Source organism: Scylla paramamosain, unplaced genomic scaffold, assembly GCF_035594125.1.
Source record: "Scylla paramamosain isolate STU-SP2022 unplaced genomic scaffold, ASM3559412v1 Contig97, whole genome shotgun sequence".
Lineage (NCBI taxonomy): Eukaryota > Metazoa > Arthropoda > Malacostraca > Decapoda > Portunidae > Scylla > Scylla paramamosain.
Window position 1 is genome coordinate 37,501 of NW_026973762.1, and position 7,012 is coordinate 44,512.

The following is a 7,012-nucleotide window of genomic DNA, read 5'->3' on the forward strand; positions in this document are numbered from 1 at the left end:
TAACCTAACATAATGTAACATTACCTAAACTACCCTAAACTAACCCAAACTTAACATAACCTAAATTAGCTTAACCTAACTTTGTTGTTGCTGTTGTTGTTGTTGTTGTTGTTGTTGCTGTTGTTGTTTTTCTTCCTCCTTTCTTTTTATTGTTGTTCCTAACCTAACCTAACTTAACTTCACCTAACCTGACTAACCTAATCTAACTTAAATTAACATTACCTAACCTAATGTAACCAAACTTCACCTAAATGAACCTAACCTATAATATCCTAAATTAACCTAACCTAAATTAAGCAAAGCTGGCCTAACCTAACCTAACATAACCTAACTTAACCTAACCTAACCTAACATAACGTAACATCACCTAAACTACCCTAAACTAACACTAACAACCTAACCTAAATTAACCTAACCTAACCTAACTTAACCTGACCTGACCTAATCTAACCTAACTTCGCCTTACTTGAATTACATTCAAGTATCGATCAGTCAGTGGAGCCGAGGCTTGCTGGTTTTTCCCATCCTTCACAACCCAACCGACACATATACACACACACACATTCTCTCTCTCTCTCTCTCTCTCTCTCTCTCTCTCTCTCTCTCTCTCTCTCTCTCTCTCTCTCTCTCTCTCTCTCTCTCTCTCTCTCTCTCTCTAACTCCCTTCGTGATTTCTGGCATCTAGCCAAAAAGTATCTCCAATAACTTTGCTGCTTCTTCTTTCCCTACTCTATTTCAACCAGATGGCACCACTGCTATCGCATCTATTTCTAAAGCTGAAATCTTTGCTCAAACCTTTGCTAAAAATTCTACATTGGACGATTCTGGGCTTGTTCCTCCCTCTCCTCCACCCTCTGACAACTTCATGCCACCTATTAAAATTCTTCGCAATGATGTTTTCCATGCCCTCGCTGGCCTAAACCCTCGGAAGGCTTATGGACCGGATGGGGTCCCTCCTATTGTTCTCCGAAACAATGCCTCCATGCTTGCACCTTGCCTATTCAAATTCTTTCAGCTCTGTCTGTCAACACTACCTTTCCTTCTTGCTGGAAGTTTACTTACATTCAACCTGTTCCTAAAAAGGGTGACCGTTCTAATCCCTCAAACTACCATCCTATTGCTTTAATTTCCTGCCTATCTAAAGTTTTTGAATCTATCTTCAACAGGAAGATTCTTAAACATCTATCACTCCACAACCTTCTATCTGATCGCCAGTATGGGTTCCGTCAAGGCCGCTCTACTGGTGATCTTCTGGCTTTCCTTACTGAGTCTTGGTCATCCTCTTTTAGAGATTTTGGTGAAACTTTTGCTGTTGCCTTGGACATAATTATCAAAAGCTTTTGATAGAGTCTGGCACAAAGCTTTGATTTCCAAACTACCCTCCTACGGTTTCTATCCTTCTCTCTGTTTACTTCATCTCAAGTTTCCTTTTTGACCGTTCTATTGCTGCTGTGGTAGACGGTCACTGTTCTTCTCCTAAATCAATTAACAGTGGTGTTCCTCAGGGTTCTGTCCTGTCACCCACTCTCTTCTTATTATTCATTAATGATCTTCTAAACCAAACTTCTTGTCCTATCCACTCCTACGCTGAAGATACCACCCTGCACTTTTCCACGTCTTTTCATAGACGTCCAACCCTTCAGGAGGTAAACATATCACGCAGGGAAGCCACAGAACGCCTGACTTCTGATCTTTCTAAAATTTCTCATTGGGGCAGAACAAACTTGATATTGTTCAATGCCTCAAAAAATCAATTCCTCCATCTATCAACTCGACACAACCTTCCAGACAACTATCCCCTCTTCTTCAATGACACTCAACTGTCCCCCTCTTCTACATTGAACATCCTCGGTCTGTCCTTTACTTATAATCTGAACTGGAAACTTCACATCTCATCTCTAGCTAAAACAGCTTTTATGAAGTTAGGTGTTCTGAGACGTCTCCGCCAGTTTTTCTCACCCCCCCAGCTGCTAACTCTGTACAAGGGCCTTATCCGTCCATGTATGGAGTATGCTTCACATGTCTGAGGGGGGTTCCACTCATACTGCTTTTCTAGACAGGGTGGAATCAAAAGCTTTTCGTCTCATCAACTCCTCTCCTCTAACTGACTGTCTTCAGCTTCTCTCTCACCGCCGCAATGTTGCATATCTAGCTGTCTTCTACCGCTATTTTCATGCTAACTGCTCTTCTGATCTTGCTAACTGCATGCCTCCCCTCCTTCCGTGGCCTCGCTGCACAAGACTTTCTTCTTTCTCTCACCTCTATTCTGTCCACTTCTCTAACGCAAGAGTTAACTAGTATTCTCAATCATTCATCCCTTTCTCTGGTAAACTCTGGAACTCCCTGCCTGCTTCCGTATTTCCACCTTCCTATGACTTGAATTCCTTCAAGAGGGAGGTTTCAAGACACTTATTCATCATTTTTTGACCACTGCTTTGACCCCTGTATGGGACTGGCATTTCAGTGGGCATTTTTTTTATTACATTTTTGTTGCCCTTGGCCAGTGTCCTTCCTACATAAAAAAAAAAAAAAAAATAGTAGTAGTAGTAGCAGTAGTAGTAGTAGTAGTAGTAGTAGTAGTAATGCTATTTTTCATATATTTAGTAATTTTTTTTTTTCATATTATTATTTATATTTATATTTTTTGTTTTGTTTTGACATTCATACGAATGCTATAAAGGTGAAGCATAGAAATTTATTTGATTGATTAATTAATTTATATATCTATTTATTTTGATTTTTTAAATTAATTAATTTATTTATTTTTATTATTATTATTTTTTTTTTTATGTCTCTATGATAAGCAAAGCATTATAGAATTTATGAAAGCACATATCCTCTAGAGTCTTGCCCTACAAAAGATTCTGTAAAGTAAAAAATAAAGGGAATAAGTGTCAGTGACGTTTGATGAATAGAGGAAGGCGTGGCAGAAATTACCATAAAACGTATATAAATGAAAATTTATCTTCCTCGTATTTTCCAACTTGCGTTTGCTTCTTGAAAATTTAACTGGGTGGGTCATATAGCAGACATATTGTTCTTTCCTCCATTGTAGTTTGTTTCCAGCAAGCCCCCTAAATAAAGTTTCTGTTTTTTTTTTTTTTTTTTTTTTTTTAAAGAAATGAGGAATTACATTCTAACGCTGATCACTGAGCGGAGCGTAGACGAGCTGCTATCCTCAAGGACGTTACCTCTCTCTCTCTCTCTCTCTCTCTCTAAATAAGACTTTAAATAAAAAGAATATATATATATATATATATATATATATATATATATATATATATATATATATATATATATATATATATATATATATATATATATATATATATATATATATATATATATATATATATATATTAAAAGACAATGAATATCCTCTGGGGAAGGGGTGACAATCCTTATTTAACCCTTAATTTCAGTTGAATTTTGACAAGTCTACGTTAAAATGTTTCCATTTTTCTGCAGTGATAAAGAAACGTAGAGGGGTAGCTAATATATTTAATTGTTAATTGTATCTTTTTTTCTTTCTTTTTTTCATTTATTCTTTTATTAATTTTTCTTTTCATTGCTTAATTATGCATTATGCCGACACTGCAGGTTACAATTGCAGATATTGCAAGTATTTTTGACACAATACAAGTACATCCAGCTAAACTATTGCTACAGTATAGAGAGAGTATTTCGATTACATACCTTATTCTTCATCTTCTTTTCTTCTTTTTTTTTTTTAATAAATATAATAATAAATAAATAAGTAAATAGGTATTGTCAAATGAAATCGTCGAGATTACGCAGGGGTTTCGGGCAATACTTGGATGGGTGACTACACAAGCCTCATCTGTCTGAAAAAAAATAAATAAATAAAAAAAATAAGAATAAGAATAGGGAGAATGAACGAAAATTTTAAGTAATAAAGATAACAGTAAGAATTATTATAACAAGAATAAGAAAAATTACAATAAAGGAATATAAAAAAAAAGAAAGAAAGCATCCCATGTCTTTCTTCCTAATTGTCATAGAAGGGTGAATTCTTTTGTATATTTTCCAACATTTCCAATACAACGATATGAATGGGGGAAGAAAGAATAAGAATAATAGAAAGAAGGCCTCCCAACACCTAGTTCTCCGGTCTTGGCCAATTAGCTAACGGCGGGATCAGCGCAGTTAAGCAGGGGGTCCGGGAAGAACTTGGATGGGTGACCACAAAAGCCTCATCTCTCTGAGAATAGAAAAAAATAGCAATAAGAATGAGGAGAATGAACGAAAAACGAAAATAATAAAATAACAATAACAACTATAATAAAAAAAAGAAGATTAAGAATAAAAAGAACAAAAATAAGGGAAAAAAGTAATAATATATCTCTCTTGCTAATTGTCGTAGAATTATGAATGAAGGGTTAATTTTAGTGCATATTTTCCAACATTTTCAGCACAACAATGCAACAACAATACAGGAAAGAATAAGAATAAGAGAAATAAGCCCTCCCAACACCTTGTTCTCCGCTCTTGACCAATCAGCTGACGGCGGGATCAGCAAGGTTAAGCAGGGGGTCCGGGCAGAACTTGGATGGGTGACCGCACAAGCCTCATCTCTCTAAAAGTAGGATAAATAAGAATAAGATAAGGAAGAATAATAAAAAAAAATGAAAATAATAAAGATAACAATATTAATTATGACAAGAATAAGAAAAAAATAGAATAAAAAGAATGAAAAAAATAAGAATATCACAACTTTCTTGCTAATTGTCTTAGAATTTTAAATGACATGTCAGTTCTGCTGTATATTTTCCAAGATTTGTTATGAATGAGGGAAGAAAGAATAAGAATAAGAATAAGAATAAGAACAAAATGAATTAGACTAACAATAATGATCACATCTTTCATGCGGTGACTGCGTGGGCGATGAGCCTCACTGGACGTTTCTGACCAATCACAAGGCAGGGTTGGAGTCGTCGGGCCCACCCGATTCATATATAAAGGGATTTTGTGGGAAGCGCGGGCAGACTCAGCTGAGTGTTCGTTGTGAGTTGTTGTTACCACAACTATGGCACGTACCAAGCAAACGGCTCGCAAGTCCACTGGTGGCAAGGCGCCCCGCAAGCAGCTTGCTACAAAGGCAGCTCGCAAGTCTGCTCCAGCCACTGGAGGTGTCAAGAAACCCCACCGTTACAGGCCTGGAACCGTTGCTCTCCGTGAGATCCGCCGTTATCAGAAGAGCACTGAGCTGCTTATCAGGAAACTGCCTTTCCAGCGCCTGGTGCGTGAAATTGCTCAGGATTTCAAGACTGACCTCCGCTTCCAGTCCTCTGCTGTCATGGCTCTCCAGGAAGCTTCCGAGGCTTACCTCGTGGGTCTGTTTGAGGATACCAACCTGTGCGCCATCCATGCCAAGCGCGTGACTATCATGCCAAAGGACATCCAACTGGCTCGTCGCATCCGTGGCGAGCGTGCCTAAGAAGTCATCCACGAATGATCTTCATAACAGCAATATCTAGGCCCTTTTTAGGGCCAAACATCTCTTTCATTAAAGAATTTTCATAGACAATCTGTTTGGTTTTGTGGAAGAAAATATTTATTTTCCATCTTTCAGTATCAGGTATCGACTTTCAACTCAATATCCTTCCCCCCTTTTTTTTTTTTTATATTATTATTATTATTCCCTCTTCCATGGCCATATCTCTTTCACTTGGGAGAATTTTTATCTTTCTTTATCTCTATTTTTTTTTTATCTTTTCTTTATCTCCACAGAATAATAATCACGATAATAATAAGCATAATAATAATAATAATAATAATAATAATAATAATAATAATAATAATAATAATAATGATACAATAATTATTATAATAATAATCATAATAAAAACAACAATATTAATATTATTAATAATGATAATAATAATAATAATAATAATAATAATAATAATAATAATAATAATAATAAAAATAATAATAATAATAATATTAATAATAATAACAATAATTATAATAATAATGCATTTGTCTATATCGTATCTTTTTTCCTTTTCAAGTGTGGCTCCAATGGAGCCGGGTATTATTTTATACTGGCAGCAGTATACTGGCCGCCTGTTTACTTGGAGGAGGTATACTTGGTAACAGCCTTGGTGCCTTCAGAAACAGCGTGTTTTGCCAGTTCACCAGGCAGAAGAAGACGGACAGCGGTCTGGATTTCCCGGCTGGTGATGGTGGAGCGCTTGTTATAGTGTGCCAGGCGGGATGCCTCGGCAGCGATGCGCTCGAAAATGTCATTCACGAACGAGTTCATGATTGACATGGCCTTGGAGGACACGCCAGTGTCTGGGTGGACTTGCTTGAGCACCTTGTAGATGTAGATGGAGTAGCTCTCCTTCCTCCTGCGCTTCTTCTTCTTGTCGCCCTTGGCAATGGCCTTCTGTGCCTTGCCAGCTTTCTTGGCAGCCTTTCCTGATGCTTTGGGAGGCATAGTGTCGCCGTACTGCTGTGAGAACGAGTGTGCGTTTTCAAAGTTTTCAAAGTTTCAAAGTTTATTGAGTAAAGTTGGGGGAGATACAAAATAGGGGGGGGGGGGGAAGTACAGAGTAAGAGATACAGAAATAAGTCAAAGTACAAAAGTTGCCGGGCGATCCGACCTGCTATTATTATACATATTAGAAACTATATTTAATATGAAAGTTTACATGTTGTTTGAAGCTTATATGGGGGTATTTATTTCTTTACATATTGTATATATCCTTAAAGTAACATATTTATATTGTGAGATGATGTAGTATGTTTATTTACAATGGGAAATAAATTTCTTAATTTTTACATAATGCATTTTTACATTAATACATAATAGACTTATTTGTAAAGTGGTTCCGGGTTAGGGGTCCGTTCCAGCGCCCACAAGCTTCTGGGAAACCATGAGTGCTGCGACTGTGGCGCTGCTTCATGGAGCTGTCTCAGGGTCCGGTACTGCTCCCAGTCCTCCTCGGCCATGCGCTGCCACATCTGTGCCGCTTGTTGGTGT